Source organism: Semicossyphus pulcher, unplaced genomic scaffold (assembly GCF_022749685.1).
Source record: "Semicossyphus pulcher isolate SPU_LCO1_2020_fin unplaced genomic scaffold, fSemPul1.0.p SCAF_7, whole genome shotgun sequence".
NCBI lineage: Eukaryota > Metazoa > Chordata > Actinopteri > Labriformes > Labridae > Semicossyphus > Semicossyphus pulcher.
The window spans coordinates 30,164,038-30,185,931 of record NW_027211748.1 but is presented as its reverse complement, the minus strand read 5'-3'; the positions used below and the strand labels follow the sequence as shown (position 1 = coordinate 30,185,931).

The 21,894-nt window shown below is 40.4% G+C and overlaps 1 pseudogene; it reads right to left on the bottom strand.

The window, feature by feature from the left end:
• Window positions 1-2,972: 2,972 nt before the first annotated feature.
• On the bottom strand, window positions 2,973-16,186 carry LOC138612001 (immunoglobulin lambda-1 light chain-like; annotated as a pseudogene).
• Between the last annotated feature and the right edge of the window lie 5,708 nt (window positions 16,187-21,894).

The window sequence follows — 21,894 nt, the reverse complement described above, 5'->3', positions numbered from 1 at the left end:
ATGAGCTGATCACTACAGTGAACAATAAAACGATCATTGTTGTATAATATGTAAATCTTTAAAGGTAGTGGCAACTATAATATGATAAACAGGAGATAGTTAACTTTATCAGTCAGTTCTAAAAATGAAGTAAAAGTATAAATAAATAAAGCTGCTGACTTTTTTCAGCTCTTTATTAGGCAACTGTTAAACCTGTTGATTAATAACCATAAATAAATAGTTAATTTTCCCAAACAAGCTGCAATTTGCTGTTTTTATTTGGTATCACAGAAATTACAATTTATTATTCTTTAAAATTAATTGTAGAATATGTCAAGTAAAGTAACTGCAGACAAAATGAACATTAATGATCACACACTCTTTTAAAACATTTTAAACTGATTACCCGGCAACTAAGAACATGTTGAAATCTTGTTGGAAAAATCTATTCAAACTCATATTAAACTGCAAATGTTGAAAGTATTCTTTTAATATTTGAACAGCAAAAAAATATTCTGACTTGACCAAAATTTAGGCAGCACAAAATAACATATGGGAAATATAATATGATAAAACATACTGTATTGTATTGTTTCGAATGATTTAATTTAATATCCTAATTACTTATCTTGGCCAAACAAATTTAAATGATAAATTATCAATGTAAAAAGAACAAATATATATTTATGCAGTTTCATAGATGTATATTTAAAGCAGAAGTGGGATCATAAGTTCAGAATTATCTTTTTTATAGCAGTTTACAGTGTGAAAAAAATGTGTGATCCAAAATGACAGATATTATTAAAAAAAAAAAAGTGTGAAAAAATATTTTATGTTCCATAAAATATAAATGATTAAATGAAGAAACAGAAACTTTAAAAAATATATTATTTATTTAGCAGTTTTTCAGAAGGTAAGTGTCATCTCTACAAGTATGGGTCAAAAGAACAACAACAAGAAACAATAAAAAGAATAACTGTGAAATGAACAAGAAGATGAAGGTTAGACAATGAAAGTAAGCATACAAAAACATATAGTTCAACATAAAAAGTAACAATTACAATAATAATGCATGTGGGTCTAGTCATTCATATAGATATAGGCATGTATGTATGTATTATTCTTTAATCCAGTTTTAATGATAAAAACTTTACTATGAAACAAATGATGACGTTAATTCAACTTTTTGTTTAATTTCAGGATAATTATTACAAAAGGGAAAAATATATAATGTAACCTTTAAGTCTCACTTTAATTTATATTGATAATGATCTTTATTTTACTAATAAAACAACAGTTTTTGGACAACAGTGGAGCTCTATGACACAGAGGAAAGAGATGCATCTGGCTGTGATACACACTTAACACTGTCAGTGATTTTGATGATGCAAAATATGTATATAGACTAAATATTATCAGCATCATTCTTTAATCCTTGTTTAATGATAAAAGGGGATGTGAGGAGTATCAATAAATTAAAACCCAGGAAAAAGAAAAGAGGATCAAAGCATCAGCAAATTTAAAGGAGTTTATTTACAAACTGAAGCAAAAATAATTTATTAAACAACTGAAAACAAACTTCTATAACTAAAAACAAGAGAGAAGTTGATCCATCTTGTCAAACACAATTCAACCAAAGAAACACGAAGGCCTTGAACACACACTCCTTCCACAGACGGAGTTAAACTATTACAATCGATGTCTGACCCACACACACACACACACACACACCATATATATAATGGTACCTTTAAAGTCTCACTTTAATTTATATTGATGATGATCTTGTTATGTGTCAGATGTGTTGCTAGTGATAAGTTGTATTATTTAAGGACAGTAAGGACGATGTCATTCATTTTGTTTAACATTAGAGTTTATTGTAAGTCTCATTTCTTTTAGTTTCCTGTTTGCACTTTGAGTTTCTGAATCCAAAACGAAACATGAACACCAAGTGTAAACTCTGAGGTGAACCTTTTAAATCTGAGAAATATCCATAAATAAACTCCACAGACGCGGCCTCCAGGTGGGTCGTCACTGTTTGTCTTTGGGCTCAGTGAGAAAAAGGCTTCCTGAGTGTGTTCAGCAGCAGACATGAATCTGCCTCAGTGGTTATTAGGACTCATAAAAAACTGTTTGCAGCTAATCGACACTTCCTTCCTGCAGCAGACGGGCTGTGTGGGTTTCTGCTCTGCAGCTTTCTCACCGTTAGCTGAGGTTATTCACATCAACAACAGGACGACAGTTTAAACCATGGACTCTGGTTAAAGCATCATTCCAGGAACTTGAGTTTGATTTCCGAGCTCAGCACAAACTGTCTCAGCTTTTTATAATCTGTGAGAGAAACATTTCAAACTGTGAACTCAGAGCTGAGAAGCTGAAATAAAAAGACATGTTCAACCTGCAGTCTGCTCTTAATCTGTTTAGAGACCTCACACTAGACTTAGACTTAGACTCAACTTTATTGATCCCTTTGGGATGACTCCCTCTGGGAAATTCACTCTCCAGCAGCTTATACAGTACAATACAATAGGAAAGAATCAGCACACAGAGGGTAAAAAATAAAGATCAAAATATATCTATCTATCGATATATATATATATATATAAAAAAGTACAAAAAAGTACAAATTATTGTAGTGATAATTATTTTAGTTTGTTTTGTTTTATTGATTCTGTAAGTGTCAGAGTTTAATGACTGATCCCAACATGTAACATAAAACAACATATTAGAACATGTGGGAAAAGATCAAAGCGTGCAACATCAATAGACACAACAAGTTATTTATTTATGAATAAAATGACATCAGCATCATTCTTTGATCCATGTTAAGTGACAACAACTTTATTCTGTAACAAATGTTAAAAAATAAAATTAATTAATTTTTATCTTAGGATAACTTTCACATTATGTTTATTTCATTTTTAAAAGGTTTAAAATCTGAAATTAAGAGTAAATTATATCATAAATAACTCCATAATAATGTTTTTCTACATTGTATTACTTTATTGATTAACTTATTGTCAAATTTCTTGCACCGTCATGAATATTATTTTACGTATAATCAGCATCTATACCAAAAAATTATCACACCCATCATTTCAACAACATTCAGACTTCAGTCCGACTGATCAAGTCGCTGTGTAATTATTTTATAGCAGCTGTAGCTTCATAGCAGCTCTGCTGTTTGTTGTTGTATATAAGCAACAGTGTCTTCGGCGTAGAGCTTTACTTTCACACTGACACAGTTATGAAAAGGGGGCACAGTGAACATGGTGGCACACCCAAACCAAGTCACATGTATATAACAGCTTAATGTTCATGTTTGCGAATATTTGTCTGACTGTGTCGTTCTTTCCTAGTGGTATGCTTCTATTCTTATAAACACATATATGTACATTCATTCTTGGTGCTGAGTAAACGTATATTGAGAGCTACAAACAACCAGAGTCAAATTACTTGTAGGTGTGAACGAACGCGGCCAATGAAGCTGATTCTGAGTTTTTTGCTGTGAAGCCAAAATGAAATGAAAGATTTGTATGAAACACAAAACTGGGATTTTTCAGTTTATTGAGAAAGTTACAGAGAATAAAAAAAGAAACTGCTGCACTCTGAATATTGTATTAAATAGAAGATCAATCATCTATTATACAAATAAGGCATTTTTTTTACACGTTTAACTGCTGATGAAGCTTTAAATGAGGTGAATTGATGAGATTTGATTGTGAGAAAGGTCGAGCAGAAAACAGTCAGTCAGCATGTGTGCTGTTGATGGACGGTCCCTTGTTTGTGAGGATCCTCAGCAGACAGAGTCCACAGCAGTACACCAGACTCTTCACTATCAGCACCGTGTACAGCAGCACAAGCAGCTTCACCTTGTATTGAAACAGGGAAAGTGCCGGAACCTCTGACACAGAAAGGAGGTAAAAAAGAAGAGTCATTCATCTGCTCACCTCTTTTCTTTGACAGCATCTCCACAGACAACAAGCCTTCCTTACCTTGTTCTCTTTGGGCCTCCACTGTGCCTCCCTCGTGCCGCACAGAGCAGAGGTATTTATATGTGTAGAAAACGTCTTGATCAATCACTCTGATGGCGGCAGTGCGTCCCGACTCTCTGAGCTCCAGCTGCTCTCCCTCAGAAGGGGGCAGCTCCTCCAGAGGACCGTCCTCCGCTCGTCTTCTCCAGGAGATCTGGACCAGAGGAGGAAACATGGCTGAGGCCACACACAGCAGGGATCTCTTCCCCTCCAGCTGGGCTGTGGGTGCTGCCGGGTACACGCTCACCACGGGCTTCACTACCTGCTCGTCTGAAGCAGCACACACACACACACACACACACACACACACACACACACACACACACACACAATACAGCACTAAGGTCAGCACATAAACTGTGTTCACCTGCATATAAAACAGTTATCTGCTGATGTCATTATACAGGTAACACATACACATGAAACACAATTGTCATTGTCATTATTACAATAAGAACAGCTCGTTATATAAACTCTAACATGTACTCAACTATAAGCACTGAAAAAAACTGATTCTGAATCATTTTTAATAAAAATACAATAAATAAATTAACATGAGAAGTTCAGATTTATTAAAGACAGACAGGAACAAAATAACAATATAACACAATCAGCTAATATACCTTTATACAATATAAAATACTTTGTATTAATGTTAATGTAATTATTATAAGTTACATATTTACATTCACACTAAATACAATCAGCATTTTAACAACATTATGTATAACTTATTATAGATTTATGATCATGTAATTTACTCTCATTGTTGAATAATCAAATCAATAAAACAATAAGTTAAAAGTGTTTTTAATCACAATTTAAAATTTAGACTCAAAACTTCAATGAAAGTTTGGATGTCAAATAATAAAAAATACAGATATTATATAAGATAAAATATTATTGATCCCAGAGCAGAAGAACCAAATATTATAATAATATATAATAAATATAATATTGTATGTATTGTTAAAGAATCTAATGTTTGTAAGAACTAATATAAAATATAATTTACTATCCAACATATATTTACTGTTCTATATATTTAAGATACAAACATGTTTCTGTTTGAGCCGTTAAACATCATCCTGTTAATTAAATAATAAAATACACATTGGAATACATTAACAGTAAAAGTATAGTAATATTATATTAAATATCTTTCTGGCTAATTATATCAATAAATCTTCCACTTAAAGACGCATGCACGATCATATGAGACACAATTGTCATGAGGTTCATTTTAATGATTAAACATTAAATATTTAAAGTTATATGGTTTTAAAAATATAATAAACTGATAGATTTCAAAGTTTGTAATTTCATACATAATCTTGTTTTCACAAAACAAGCTGAGTTACTGAGACGATCAAACACAGTTTATTTGTAACATTATATATATTAACTTTACACACTGCCTTATACTGTTCATTGGTAAATAACTCTTATGTATTTAACTCTTTTGCATCTTTTTTTGTATTTAACTTTATTCTGCCAATTCTATTTAATTCTGGCATTCATATTTAAATCCCCGTAGATCCACTTCTCAGCATTTCATCTTTGTCTCTTATTGTTTTGTATATAGAATGCACATGTTGGACATTTTTCTGACTTCTATTCTATGCCATATATTTCCCTTTGCTGTCTCTGTGTCAGAGCGACTGTAACAAAGTGGGGATTAATAAAGTATTTCTGATTGTGATGAAACCTTTTCTTTTAAACTCAGGTTCATCCAGTGCAGAAATGTAGAATAACTTTAGATGTGAATTTAAATTTAAATAGATATTTTAAGGGATCATGAACCTTTTTAATGTTATCACAGCTGTGTGGCTGAGTTGTCTGCTAAATATGAAAACAACAACAACAACATGTAAAGACTGAAACACAGAAAATAATAAAACAAAAAAACTGAAGTTATGAATGTTTGTTCTTACCTGTTACAATCAGTTTAGTTCCAGAGCCAAAGATTAAGTAGTAGTATCCTCCTTCCCACAGTGAAACAGACTGATACAAAAACCTGTGTGCTGCTCAAAGTGTCTGCTGACATGAACGAGTCCAAATGATGAAGCAGGATCATATTTCAGCTCTGTGATGTGTTTTTATCTGATGTAAGACACTTTATTTACTGTGCAATATATATTATCTACTGTGCAACATTTTAATGTGCAATATACACACATTGTTTGACTTGATGCATGTTTATATGTTACTGTGGTGCCTGAATGTCGCTCACTTAAGGTGAAGCATTCCTTAACTTTATTGTACATTGTATAAAGACAATAAAGGTTTTCTATTGTTCTTTATTCTATTGTAAAGTTCACATCAACATGACTGTCTCTTCTGTTAGTGTCTCTTTAGACACCAGCAGTGTTGCTCTGTGGAAGCTAATGTCTGTCTGTCCACGACTTTAGTCCACATGGATCGGACCTGGACCAGAGGATGGATGGATCTGTACACATTCTTGGTCCCCTGAGGATTCATTCATTCATTCATTCATTCATTCATTGGTTCACTGTGTGGATTCTGACGTTTCCTTTAGCGCCACCAGCAGGTCAGTGTTTTCAGCTCAGAGTGAAATATCTTAGCTGTTGGATGGATGAACGTTTAATGTGATCACACATTCATGTTCCCCTCAGGATGAACTGGACTCTAATTTTTCTCTTCATTCATCTTGTTTGCTCTGTTTTGTTTACCATGATATTAATTTCAATTTGTGCTGCAGCTGCAAGAATAAGTTTCAAGTTCCCTTCAGTAACAAAACATGTGAGCAACAAATGAAGTGACTGTAACACACAGATGTAATCCTAGTCGGATCTGTCGTTCACTGATGATGCAGCAGTGATATTATAAACCTGAGTTTGTGCGTTTCCACAGGCGGGGATCTGTCAGCTGCAGCTGAGTGGACTTTAGTCTGGATTATGAGTTCACTTCTTTATATCTGTCTGATATCAGAGTTTGCTCTGAGTCTGTAAAATATGACCACCTGCTGTCAGAACACTTGTTGATGTTTGTGATTGGTCATATGCTGCAGACTCCGCCCCTTTATGGGAATGAGCTCACAGAAACACTTTGGTTGACTTACTGAGCGTGCTCATCAATTAGTCTGAACCCGTCGGCCTCGCTGGTCACGTGTTGTCGAGAATGAGGATTCATTCAATCCGACCAGCTCCTCACAAGGACTTTAATGAACAGCTCATCACTAAAGGTGGATGATTGTCACATGACGAGGGGAAAGGTGTTCAAAGGGGCCGCTTGGTCTGCTGGGAAAGGTATCCCAGCATGCTTTGAGCAGCCAATCAGCTGCTTGCAATACACAATCAGTGGGAGTGAGTTTGCTTTCAGTGCACACACGGCCTCACCGAGCTGATAACCAGCGTGGCGACCTCCTTTGTAAGGGTTACTGACTCGTGATAAACAAAAGGGTTTGGGTATGTTGAACTTGTTCTGTAGTTCAGGCCTCAGGGCACCTGGTGGGCGGAGTCAGGTCATGAGGAGATCAGGCTCACCTTGCTGCTCACCATTGTTACGTGCCGGCCGCTCTATTGCTCTCTCTCTCTTCCTCTCTGGTTTTCCCTCTACCTGTCAGGTAACAGCAGAACACCTGATCACCAGCCATAGGACCGCCTCCTCATCAGAGGCGGTGGGGGAGTAAGAGGAGGCCAGTGGAGAAGGAGGAAAGAGAGAAGCTGAATCACACGTCCAGGCGCAGCTCTGGGGGAAATCTTTCTTTTTCCTCACTTCCTGTTTTTGTCTCTCTTTCCCATGCTCGGGTTAGCGTGCTGGGTTTTGTTATTTGGAATCTGATATCAGATGATCATATTGATTTACTCTCTTTAACTGAGACTTGGCTGTGTCAGGAAGAATATGTCAGCTTAAATGAATCCACTCCTCCCAGTCATCTTAATACTCATACTCCTCGAGACACTGGTCGAGGTGGTGGAGTGGCAGCTATCTTCAGTTCTAGTCTTCTAATCAACCCTCGACCCAAACTTAGTTTCAGCTCTTTTGAAAGCCTTGTTCTGAGTTTTTCACACCCAGCCTGTAAAACTTTACAGCCTGTTTTATTTGTGATAGTATACCGCCCTCCTGGCGCATACTCTGCTTTTCTAACTGAATTCTCAGAGTTTTTATCAGATTTAGTCCTGAGTTCAGATCAAATTATTATTGTAGGGGACTTCAATATTCATGTAGATGTTGATAATGATAGTCTTAGCATGGCATTTATGTCCCTTTTGGACTCTATTGGTTTCACTCAAAGTGTAAACCAGCCTACTCACCGCTTTAACCACACCCTCCGCCTTGTTCTAGCTTATGGCCTTGAAACCGAAAACTTAATTGTCTTCCCACAAAATCCTCTTTTATCAGATCACTATTTAGTAACATTCGATGTCCTGTTAACCGACTACTCTCCAGTTAACAAAAATGTCCTCACAAGATGTTTGTCTGACAGGACTGTAGCTAAATTTAAGGAAACAATTCCAGCTGCTTTTAATTCTTTACCACATCTGTTTACTACAGAAAGCTCTGATGCTAATGTTAGTCCCTCTCAGCTTGATCAGTTTGTTGATAGTCCTGCAGGTTTGCTGAGAAGTACTCTAGACTCGATTGCCCCCTTAAAAAAGAAGATTATCAAACGACAGAGGCTAGCTCCATGGTATGACTCAGAAACTCGTAACTTGAAGCAAATGTCGCGTAAATCTGAAAGAATGTGGCGATCCACCAAAACAGAAGAGTCTCGTTTACTCTGGCAAAATAGTCTTAATAAATACAGGAAGGCCCTACGGCATGCTCGAGGTGTCTACTACTCCTCCCTCATAGAAGAACATAAAAACAATCCCAGGTACCTTTTCAGCACTGTAGCCAGGCTGATAGAGAGTCACAGCTCCACTGAGCCAAGTATTCCTATAGGCCTCAGCAGTGATGATTTCATGAGCTTCTTTAAGGACAAAATCCTAAAGATCACAGACAAAATGTGTAACCTCCTGCCGTTAACTGGTGCAGATGTATCTTTGGAAACTGCTCAAAAACCTGATGTTTACACTGTTTTTCTCCAATTGACCTTCCTGAGCTAAATTCTCTGATATCTTCGTCTAAACCATCAACCTGTCTTTTAGACCCGATTCCAACCAAGCTGCTTCAGGAAGTCTTTCCCTCAATTAGCACTTCTTTACTAGATATGATCAATATGTCTTTATCGACGGGCTATGTACCCCAGTATTTTAAACTAGCTGTAATTAAGCCACTTCTTAAAAAGCCTACCCTAGATTCAGGCACCTTAGCTAACTATAGACCTATATCTAACCTTCCTTTTATCTCAAAGATCCTTGAGAAAGCAGTCGCTAATCAATTATGTGACTTTCTTCATAACAACAGTTTATTTGAGGACTTTCAGTCAGGATTTAGAGTCCACCACAGCACTGAGACGGCACTGAGAGTTTCAAATGATCTACTTCCTGCTTCAGACAGAGGACTTCTCTCTGTACTCGTCCTGTTAGATCTTAGTGCCGCTTTCGACACGATAGACCATCACATCCTGTTACAGAGACTACAACATTTAATTGGCATTACAGGATCTGCACTAAGTTGGTTTAAATCTTATACATCAGATCGATCTCAGTTTGTTAATGTTCATGATGTGTCCTCTATGCAAACCAAAGTTAGTCATGGAGTTCCACAAGGTTCTGTGCTCGGACCGATTCTTTTTACCTTATATATGCTTCCTCTGGGTAATATCATGAGGAAACACTCCATTAATTTTCATTGTTACGCAGATGATACTCAATTATACTTATCTATGAAGCCAGACGAAACCAATCAGCTATCTAAACTAGAAGCATGCCTTAAGGACATAAAGATCTGGATGACTAGAAACTTTCTGCTACTTAATTCAGACAAAACTGAAGTTATTGTGCTCGGCCCAAAACACCTCAGAGATTCTTTCTCTAATGATATAGCTGCCCTAGATGGCATCAGCCTGGCATCCAGCACTACTGTTAGGAATCTGGGAGTTCTGTCTGATCAGGATATGTCCTTCATCTCCCACATAAAACAAATGTCAAGGACAGCCTTCTTTCATCTTCACAACAAACATCAGACACATCCTGTCTCAACACGATGCAGAAAAACTGGTCCATGCATTCGTTACTTCCAGGTTGGATTATTGTAACTCGTTACTATCAGGCTGCCCTAATAAGTCACTAAAAACTCTGCAGCTGGTACAAAATGCTGCAGCACGTGTGCTGACAAGAACTAGGAAGAGAGATCATATCTCTCCTGTATTAGCCTCTCTGCACTGGCTTCCTGTAAAATCTAGAATAGAATTTAAAATCCTTCTTCTTACTTACAAAGCTCTTAATGGTCAGGCACCATCAAATCTTAAAGAGCTCATAGTGCCATATTACCCCTCTAGAACATTGCGCTCCCAGGATGCAGGCCTGCTTGTGGTACCTAAAGTCTCTAAGAGTAGTGTTGGAGGTAGAGCCTTCAATTACCAGGCCCCCCTCCTCTGGAACAATCTACCAGTCAGGGTCCGGGAGGCAGACACCCTCTCTTCTTTTAAGAGTAGACTTAAACCTTTCCTCTTTGACAAAGCTTATAGTTAGGCCTGGCTCAGGGTTGGACTAGCCCAGAGTTATGCTGCTATAGGTTTAGACTGCCGGGGGGATCTGACACACCAAGCTTCTCTCTCTCTCTCTCTCTCTCTCTCTCCCTCTCTCTCTCTCTCTCTCTCTCTCTCTCTCTCTCTCTCTCTCCCTCTCTCTCTCTCTCTCTCTCTGTCTCTGTCTCTCTCTCTCCCTCTCTCTCTCTCTCTCTCTCTCTCTCTCTCTCTCTGTCATATTAATGCAGCTCATTAACTCTGTATCTTCTGGTCCCATTAACATTACTAACCACATATCTTCCTGGGAGTTCTCGTGCTCCCTTGTCTTGAAGGTTCCTGAGGATCGTTGCTGCAGACCACCTGCTGCTGTGGACCTGCTCGACTGCAACAACTACTAACATCAGCCTTCCCCATAGTATCATTATTGTTGCTGCTAATGCTAATAGTAGACCTGTTGACTTCAACTGTTACAATTACGATTACCTCAGCCTTTATCATTACTCTGCTTCTCTCGCTAATTTATTTATTTGCTAATCTTCACCCTAGTCTACCACTATTATTGGCATTGTAACCATAAGTATGTGTCTGTTGTTGTTCATGTAACAAGGACATATGTTGTTGTGGTAACAAGAACATATGTTGTTGTTGCTCTCTTTGCCTGTCTCTATCCTGCATCTCCTTCTATCCCATGTTCGGCCCATCCAGTCTCTTCAGATGGCTGTTCAGCATGAGTCTGGTTCTGCTCGAGGTTTCTGCCTGTTAAAGGAAGTTTTTCTGCCAATGTGCCGAATTGCTAAGTGCTACTCATGGTGATTCATGTTGGGCCTCTCTTTAAATAACATAACAAAGAGTCGGTCTAGACCTGCTCTTTCTGTAAAGTGTCTCGAGATAACCCTGGTTATGATTTGGCGCTATACAAATAAAGTTTGATTGATTGATTGATTGATTATTTAAGTTTGGGTTGGAGCTCCCCGGTAGTTTAGTTTTTGAATTCTTATTTTGTTAGGTAGAGTTTCTTTGAGGGAGTGAAGGGGGATGGTCTGAGTGTGACGGCCAGCTGCATGGCTGGCTCAGTCCGTCCCCATCTTTTGTTCTTTGTGGCCGGGAGCTCGACCCTTTTTGTTTGTCACTCTAATGTTTTTCTACTTACAGGCATTTTGTTGCAATAAAATATGATTGTTTGACTTTGAGCTTTGGTCATGGTGTCCTTTATGTGTTCGGTCTCTAGAGCCGTTTTGTGTGTGTTACAGAGGCCGTAACATATTTGGGGGCTCGTCCACACCTTTTTTTCCACATTGCGTGGTTTTGTTTGTCGGCTCATGTAGACGCCGCGTGCGGGTAAGTGCTGATGTTTTTCCCCTCGGTGTTGTAGCTGTGCGTGTTGTCTCGGCGCAGTTATTTGTGATCGCAAACTGTGTCATTGTGACTTTTTCTCTCACCATGTGTTAAGTGACGCGTAGTTTGACAGTGGTGTGTTGCTTTGATACCTTGTGTAGTTTGCTGCTTGTTTCAAAGTGCCTCCTTCTGTGTGTGTGCGTGCCAGGTGAAGTTTTACGCACACACGTGTTGGACGCCGTTGATTCCTTTGTGCTGCTGTTTTGTGTGTGCAGTGAATCTTTTGTATGTTGTGCTATTTTTGGGCTGTGTTTTGTCAGCCGGTAAAATCTGAGTTTCCGTCCTGACCGGTTTTGTGGTCAGCGGTTGTTTAACATGAACTCATAACAATGGAGGTTAACTTGGATGATTTCGTTGGGAAACCGACTCTTGATACGTTTCATCGGTGCACGAAAGAAAATGTTATCGTTATTGCTGATCACTTTGAGGTAACTGTGTCTAAGCAATCAAGAAAACAAGTAATACAATCCGAATTGTTGTCTGCGCCGTCTCAGACAGAGACCTTGCTTTGCGACCCCGGTACGTTGTGTTCACCTGCTGGAAACAAAGTCTGTAAGAAATGCTCCGATTTAAAGAGTTGGAAATTGAAATGCAGCGCTTAGACATGAAAGAAAAAGAACTGAGCAATGAATTGGAAGTACTAAAAATGCAAGAGGAAACCAAGAGACAGCTTGAGCTCCAACAGTCTTCCTCACCGGCTGCGTCTCATTCTCAGTACGAGGAATTTGATATAAATAAATGTATCCGATGAATTCCTCCATTTAATGGGAAAGATGTGGATCAATGTTTTACTCTGTTTGAACGTGTGGCGAAGACTTTGAAATGGCCTACAAATGTCTGGCCTCTGCTTCTTCAGCGTGTGCTTACTGGTAAAGCGCAGGATGCGTACGCGTCCTTACCGGCTGAAGTGAGTCTGGATTATGATTCGAGTTTGCGGATGAGTACGTCCTCACACACAGGGATACATTTGAAAGGTCCCATTTATCCACAGAGCGTAGTTTTCCTGTAGCCAAGTCCTTTGTGTCGTCAGCGAAGTGGAGCTCTGACGTGGAGGTGAAGTCTAGTGTTAAGGAAGGGGCTACGGATAAGCCAGTTTGTTTGTCTTGTAAGCAGCGTGGCCACACCTTCAACAACTGTTTTGTGTTGAACTAAAAGAACAAGTCCCCCAAAGCAGTTAACCTGTTAGAAACAGAAACGTTCTTGTGAAAATGTCTCTGCTGTCGCGGCTCCGCTCAGCGATTTGTTGAGCCCCAAAGGCGTTTTTGCTGCTCTCAGAGTTGCCAGTATGTTATAATGTAACCAAAAAGTTGGACCCACGTACACACAGCAAACACACTGGAAATGCAGGCTGACAAAAGCTCATTTATTCCAAACTGAAAGGCTGAAGTTGAGCAGGGCAGGGCGGACCAGAGTGGCTTGAGGACAGGAGCTGGGCGTGGAGACGGTGGAGACGGCAGGAGAAGGTGGATCTAAGCACAAAAAAACACAGAGTCAGTACAACAAACAAACGGTCAAAAAGCTTTCAAAGAGCAGCCTGGTCGAAGAGCACATGTGGTGAACGGACGAACTGGGAGGAATGACTGTCTCAACCGGGCTTTTATACAGAGCAGAGTGTAGGTGGCTTGATGAGCTGATGAGCGGCAGGTGTGCAGGCTTGTTCTGAGAAGTCAGCAAGGCCACGCCCAGCTCCTACTGACACACAAAGAGAGAACATACAGGCACACAAGGGAGGGGAAACACAGGGAAACACGGGGCAGCCAGACGAGGACCCTGACACAGTATGCGTTTGACTGTATTAAAGCTTTGTTGACTAATGCCCCTGTACTTGCTGCGCCTGTTTTCGACCGTCAGTTTAATCTCTCTGTTGATGCCAGTGACGTGGGAGCGGGTGCTGTCCTCCTCCGAGAAGGAGACGATGGGGTGGAACACCCGGTCTCGTATTTCTCCAAGAAATTCACTCGGCATCAACAGAAGTATTCTACCATCGCAAAGGAGGCTCTCGCCCTCGTTCTCGCACTCACACATTTTGAAGTTTATGTCGGCTCTGCAAATACACCGACTGTCGTGTACACTGATCACAATCCTTGGTTTCTCTTCTAACAGGCCTTCCTCCTCTGACCTTTACGATATTGATGATATTGATGATATTGATGATGCTGATCAGGATATTCATGATGATATTGACCTCGTTGATGATGATGCTTCCTTACGCCCTGTGCACTTCCTGTCAGCACCAGTGTCCGGTCACACTTGAGGGGTCGTACGACATAATAACGTGGTAATAATGTCTGTAACCTGAGTTATTGATTTGTTTTTTACTTACATAATGACTTTACGTTTTATTTCAAAGAAAATGAAGAAGGATCTGCAGTGAGGAGCCTTGTGAGTGACTTTATCCACCAATCAGCTGCCCTGGAAACACGTCACAATAAAACATTAGTGGTGCTGATAAGAGATCATGTCTCTCCACATTTCACCTTCAGTTCGGCCGAGAACCGCGAGCAGCTCGCTGTAAAAACAGGCGAGCCTCCTATCTTCTAGATTTGCTGCGTGATAAACGACTCCCAGCCCGACGTCCTCCTCCGTGCGCTGCATTGTTTACAGTCCAGTCAGCAGCTCGAGAAGCGACCGTGTGTTCAGATCAAAGGTAAATTCTCCCTCCAGATGTGTCTGCTAAATAAACGCTGTCATCTCTCGGTTCGTCCCATCCCCCGGAGGAGCGCCCGTTCATCTGTCTGTGCTGAGTCTCAGTCTCACTGTAAACAGGAAGTTACACAGAGGCTGCACTCTGGCTTACTTCAGAGGCGGAGCCATCGTTTATGATGCATTTGAGGAAGTCGGGAAATCTAAACGCTGATCATCTTTTAAGACACAGCATCAAGCAGATTTGTCTCTAGTTGAATGTTAGCTGTAGCACAGATTGTTAGCTGTTAGCCTGCAGCTGTCTGTTTATAGAGATCAATAAGAAGCTGAATGGTTGTCAGATGAAGCTGACGGGAGTCATGATGTCATCACGGTGGATTACGTTCGCCTGTTTTTTTTACTTGATGTATTCTCAGTTAACTCTGATGTGTTTTCATGTTTTTTCTAACCCAGTCTATGTGTCTGTTTTCTAAAGGTTTTTTTCTCTTACTTGGCTGCAAAACAAATTTTCCCCTCGGGGACAATAAAGTTGAAGTTTCCTGCATTCACTGAAGCCTGCTGACACGTGATTGGTCAAAACTACTCCGACTACAGGCCAGAACACTTCCTGTACTAAAATCCGGTGGTGCGCCTGATTCTACATTTTGATGTAGCGTTTGATTTGTACACGAGACGAGTAGAGAGCATGTTGTGTTTTGTATGAGCAGGCCTTGAGCTGAGCTGTGACATCATTAAGTTTCCATCAGCGTTGTGACTTTGATCCAGCCGCACATCTATTTGATCTTTTGACCTGGATGATGTTTGTATGAGTTTCTGACCTTTATTGTTTCTCTGTATCTTGATCATTTTGTTCTCTGTGTGGAGCAACAATAAAGCTGCTGACACAAATACACATGAATATTATATTACAGTGAAGAAGTGCTGACAGCAGGAGAGACATGAATCCATCAGTTCAGTGTGTCTGTGACTCTGGCTGAGTGAAACATGTGAACCTGGGCTGTGGTTTACTGCTCTCTTCCTGTTACTAACTCATCTGTTGGTTTTTGTTCAGGCTGCTCGCATCTTTTCTCACTGTGGGGATCAAGCTTCCAACAGGAGCAGTAATATGAGGCTGAATGAGAGAGTGTAACGTTCTGGAGCTGCAACTCACAGACGTTCTGTTTATACACAGCTGAGAAATCACCTTTCTGAGGATGATTGGAGCTTTTACGTATTTCATCATCACTCCTGTCTATCATAAGAATCCATCTGAATGTTTCTGTGTCTTTCTTCTGGTACCAGTATACCCAGTTACGATCACACTGGTCGATGCCACAGCTGAAGGAGACATTTTCAGCCTCTCTCCTGGTCAGTGTTAAATCCTCCTGAATCAGCTCTTCTGCCGTGGCAAGCAGCGCTGTGGAGAAAGAGACAGACAGGTGAAGGTTGGCGTTTGATACAGGTAGAGTCTGTGGGCTCCTGATTGGCTGGAAACACTCACCTGAACACAGACAGCACAGGGCAGCAGCTGGGAGGAGACGCATCTTGTGCAGCGGTGTTTCCTCTGGGGAACCTGAGGAGAAGTGGCGCTCTGATGCTGCTGAGGCCGAACGAGGACGAGCTGTGAGATCAGACGAGGGTCACGTGGTTTCTAACAGGACCTCAGAACTCCCATCAGCCCCTGCGGCGGACAGATAAGGCCGCTGCTGCTGACTGACGGCTCGGCTGAAGCTGTCGTGGGGTACACAGCACACAGTCAGCACAAAGATAATAACATTCATCATAATAACTTTCTTTGTTTAGTATTGCTGCTTTCCATAAAACAACAGTTCAGCCTCTATTGAAGGGTGTAAAATCACTACAGCTTCATTAGAATAAAGAGAAATAACACACTGGGCTCAATTTAAACACAATGATGGATTCAAGGCGAGAACATGCTGTATAGTTGTTCATGTTTACTATAGAAAGAATGAAAAGCTTCTATTTTGTTGTGCAGTTTGTCAGACTGAGACCTTCATTCTCCCAAACTCTGCTCTTCAAACGTCTCATGCTGAAGAAGAAGACGAGGGTTAGTGTCAGATGGGATCATTTATTACTGCCTCTATATATCTTTGTTGTATTATCAGTATTTGAATGTTTTCTCTGATTGATTCGGATGAAGAAGAACATGTTGCATTAAACATGTCTGATGTTACATGTGTGTTTGTGTGTCAGCTCGCTGTCACATCATCAGGTAAGCTCTCCCGTCATGGCTGAGTGATAGATTTGAATTTGCAGCTGGAGCTGACAGAAAGCATCAAGGAGAAAGACCACCACCATGTGGTTAGTGAGAGGAACTGCAGAGACACACAGAAGATGCTGATGATGGTCGTGATGATGCTCAGATATGTTGTTTTTCTGGAACAACAAACACACTGACATCTATTAATGTTTGTTATCTGTAATCAGCCATTGTTTGTCATTAAATTTCACCTCAACATCACTTGGCAGACCCATGCACGCAGCTGTCGCTAGCTACCAACTTTGTCTGCATATTCACACACCAGACTCCATTCAAAAATCTGTCATTTTAAGACCATGTGGCTTAAAATCTTTCCATGCATGAAGAGCTGAAACACATTTTTGAACCATCTAAAGACACTTCATCTGGCTGTGGATTAAAAAAGTAAGGTAAGGTAAACTTTATTATCCCCGAGGGGCAATTCTTTTTACAGCCAGCAGGACAAAAAACACAAACAGACAAAAACACAGTCACACAGTACACAGTAATCACAGGTAAAAAACACATGCTACATGATCTCGATGAGGAGTCTGATGGTGGCAGGAACAAATGAGCTTTTAAGGCGGTTAGTCCTACACCCCGGCAGTGCATACCTGCGCCCAGATGGCAACAGCTTGTATGCCGCAAAGAGCGGATGGGTGCAATCAGCTAAGATAGCCTGTGCCTTTATAGTGGCTCTGGCTCTGTATAAAAAAGATAGGTCCTTAAGACTAACGCCAGCAATTTTACTGCACACTTTCACAATGTTCTCCATCCTCTTCCTATTTTTAAGAGAAAGAGACCCAAACCAACAGATACAAGAAAATGTTAAAACAGACTCAATAAAACAAGAATAAAACATTCTCATAAAACAGCTGTCAACATTAGAACTTTTCAGCTTACGATAAAAGTACATCCGTTGGTGGGCTTTTTTGCATATGGCGTCAGAGTTGGCATCAAAAGTCAGTTTATTATCAATAATTGTCCCCAGATACTTGTACTGTTCCACCATGTCGACAGCCTGGTTGCTGATAAAGGAGGGGGGACCAGGGGAAGATGCTCCTCTGAAATCAATAATCATTTCTTTGGTTTTGTGACATTGATATTCAGGAAGGAGCGTTCACACCAAGAATTAAAACCAGTCAGTATGGGCCCATGCTGGCAGTCCTTATCATTAAGGAGAGAGACAATGACAGAGTGATCTTGGGGACAGGCACGATGACAGAGTTCTTCCAGATGCGTGGGACAGTACCCAGCTGAAGGGACTTCGTCAAAATAAAGGACAAAATAACAGAAAGTGGGTCGGCACAGTTTCTCAAAAGGCGGCCGCTGATATTATCTGGGCCGGGACTTTTCCTCTCTTTAACCCCTTTAAATAGTTTAAGAACAGAATCACACTCAATATGTATAGCTGGACTTTCTGAGGAAGCATCTTTAGCTACAGACAGTTCATGGCTAAAGTCATAGATATTAAAGCGATTATAAAAGACATTCAGCTCAGATAGAGCACTTCTTTTTATTCAGGGTTAATCTGTTTGATGAATCCTTTTATTTCTGTGAAGGTTCTCAGTCATCAGCGAAACGACACATTACCCTATTTAAAGAAAGTTATATCGTAATAACATATAACTGTGCTTCATTCTTCTCCACTACATTGTAGGGTTTGTTCACAAAGCTCAGAGGGAGACACTCTGCTTGTCCCCCTTTCCTCCTGTAAGTGTTCACCTACCAGGCTAACCACACTTACCACCTGACCATGGGACCATGTTCCTGTTTACAGGCCCTAGTGGGGACCTTTCTTCTCAGGCACGGTCTTTCTAAACGTTTATCCCAAACGAAGGCCCTCTACTTTCCCCCTTCTCCCATCATGAGTTGTTTTTCCTTCTGATTCTGTGAAAGTACTGGTAAAGGTGGTATACAGGGACCTCACGGGGGACCGTTACCTGGCTAATGATGATCAGTTCTGCTAGGACAGACAGCTGCACGTCAGGTCAGTGAGGATGAGTCAGACGCGCAATTACGCGCTAGGCATAGACGGATTATCAGAGCCGGCCCGAGGCATAAGCGAACTAAGCAGCTGCTTGGGGCCCCCTGGCCACCAGGGGGCCCCAAATCGAGAAAAAAAAAATCTATTTTTTTTTTTTTTTTTTTTACATATTAAATAAATTAAACAAGTGACATAAATGAATTAATGAATGAATAATTCAAGACAAGATGATTCTGATTTCATGATCAATATACCTGCCTACAACCGCTGTGTCTGCCAGCGTTTGAGTCATGAGCATGAACTAGACACCTTGCGTGCGTAGACAATTTGCGCGCATAGACACTGCGTCAACTTCAAGCGTCTTATTAGAGTCAGATGGAAGAGACGGTAAGCCATGTCACAAAAGAGGACGTATCCCTCTGGTGCCGAAAAGAGAAAGAAGAAAAGGACAGATGAGGAGAAAAAACAGCAAGAAAAAGGTATGTTTGCATGATTATTTACAGTATGTTTTTTCAGTATGTTTTGTGCTCACTTGAAGTAGCGGCTGTAGCTATGATAGCAGTTAGTTAGTTAGCTGGCTAATTAACGTCATGATCTTATATAAGCCATCACGAGAGCGACATCCCCGCCATCAACAGTGAAATGTCTCCCATTAATATACATTTATCTAGGTGGATTTAAGATGTCAAGGATATTGGGAGTGTTTAGGATGTTCAACCAAGCATGTACCTCCCTATGTGCTAGCTCTAGCTGGGCTTATGTTGTAAACTAAAGTTAGCTGACTGAGGTGGACATTAGCACCAGCTACATGAAAACGTAGCTGAAGGCAAATTTACCACATCTCCTCAGAGGGATTGTTTCTGATTTCACACCTGAAAGCGTTGATAGTTTATTACTGTTTTATAATGTGACATAGTGGTAAGTCTGATCGCGACTATGTGCAGAGTCTTCATCCATGAGATATCGGTTTCAGTTGGCGGAAACACCCGAAGGTGAACTTAACCTGACTAGGTGGGATGCCAGCTAGCATTGCTGTGCGTGTCGAAGGTTAAACCTCACTCGGACAGAGTCCAGCGCGCTATGCAGCAGGCTAAAAGCCCAGGCTGACAACCCACTGACCAGAGCGACTCTTAAGGCGTCGGTAACGTTCAACACGCACAGCTATGGTAGCTGGCATCTGTTACATAGGCAAAGATGGAGCACTAAGATATTTGGTTTAAAGTACAGTTATAATGTAACATGTTAATGAGAGATGGCGTGTTGGTCTTTACGAGAAAATATCATGTTGGGTGGGGAGACTTCTGTGATGAAAATAGACTTCAATTTTATTAATATGGCGAGTGATGTAGCGGTGCTACCCTCATAATTAGGCTGCAGTAGATCACCATGTTAAGTGTTCACCATACTGCAATTATGCCTCATTTGCCTATAAATATGAATTGTTAGGTGTGGAATTGCTTGTTGATGAGTGTAAGTAATGATGGCAAAATAAACTCATTCTGCTCCATCAACTATGCACTTATGCAATGTTATTTTTCAGGAACACTGTTGAAGTACTTTGGAGCGCAACCAACTCTACCTGCCTCTGATGTTTCATCAAGTGTCAGTGCCTCCACAGCTGATGATACAGCAGGTGAGGTTTTTCTTGATGGCAAATGGTTACGTAGCCTGTTAATATGACATGACACATTTAACATAGCTTTTTATTTTTGTTTGTTTTATCATTGCAGGTTCATCCACTGCAGAGTTGCAGGCACCTGAAAGCGAGGGGCAGTTAACAGCACGTGAAAGTGAGGAGCAGCTACCAGCGCTTACATTCACTGATACATCGGTTTCAACCTCAACTGGCGTGACAGGTCAGTTAATCTAACAGTTTTTTTTTGTGTGTTGGCTTACTTTACTGTAAAATATCCTGTGTTATGTTATAATTCTATTTTTTTTTAATCTAATGTCCCTACAGGTCCTTCTACATCTGCACCCACTGCTGTAGATTTCCCATCCACTCCCTCAACAAGCTCCAGCTATCAAGATAGATCAACAGCTCCTCCAATTGACCCAGTTGAATGGTCAGCGGTCCTGTCTGACTCAGAAAGGACTGATCTGGTAAGAAGAGGGCCAGTGCCAACAAGTGACACCTTCACCTTCCCCAAAAAATCAGATGGACGAAGCTTTCACTACCACTATACATACAGACAATTAGTTAATGGGGAAAAAATCAAGCGAAGCTGGCTAATTTATTCCAAGAAAAATGATGCGGTTTACTGCTTCTGTTGCAAATTATTCTCGAGAAAGTCCACAAAACTGTCAACAGAGGGACAGCGTGATTGGGTAAATGTAGGTGCTTTGCTGAAACAGCATGAGAATAGTCCAGATCATTGCAATCATATGGTGAAGTGGAAAGACTTTGCCCTCTGTCTTTTTAAGGAGAAGACTATTGATGCAACAGAAATGGCCCTTTTGGAGGCAGAAAAAAATCGTTGGAGAGATGTTCTCATCCGTTTGATTAGTATCATTCAGTCTTTGGCAGAGAGGAATCTTGCACTCAGGGGGTCTGTTGATACTTTGCATCAGGACAACAATGGGAACTTCCTTAAAGAGGTGGAACTGATGGCAAAATTTGACCTGGTGTTAAAAGACCACATCAGACGAATTGATAGTGGAATGCAGCACAACACTTACTTGGGTAAGACTATCCAGAATGAGCTGATAGAGTGTATCAGTGACAAAATAATGGAGGCAATGGTGTCAGAAATCAAGGAGTGCAAATATTATTCAATAATATTAGACTGTACACCTGATGTAAGTCACCGTGAACAGATGTCTGTTGTGGTGCGCATAGTCACTCTGGGCAAAACACCGGAAATAAAAGAGCACTTTTTAGGATTTCTCATAGCTCCTGAATCCACTGGCCTGGGTTTGTCCAATCTAATCCTTAACAGGCTTGAAGAATTGAACATCCCTTTTCAGGACTGTCGGGGTCAGTCTTATGATAATGGGGCTAATATGAAGGGCAAAAACA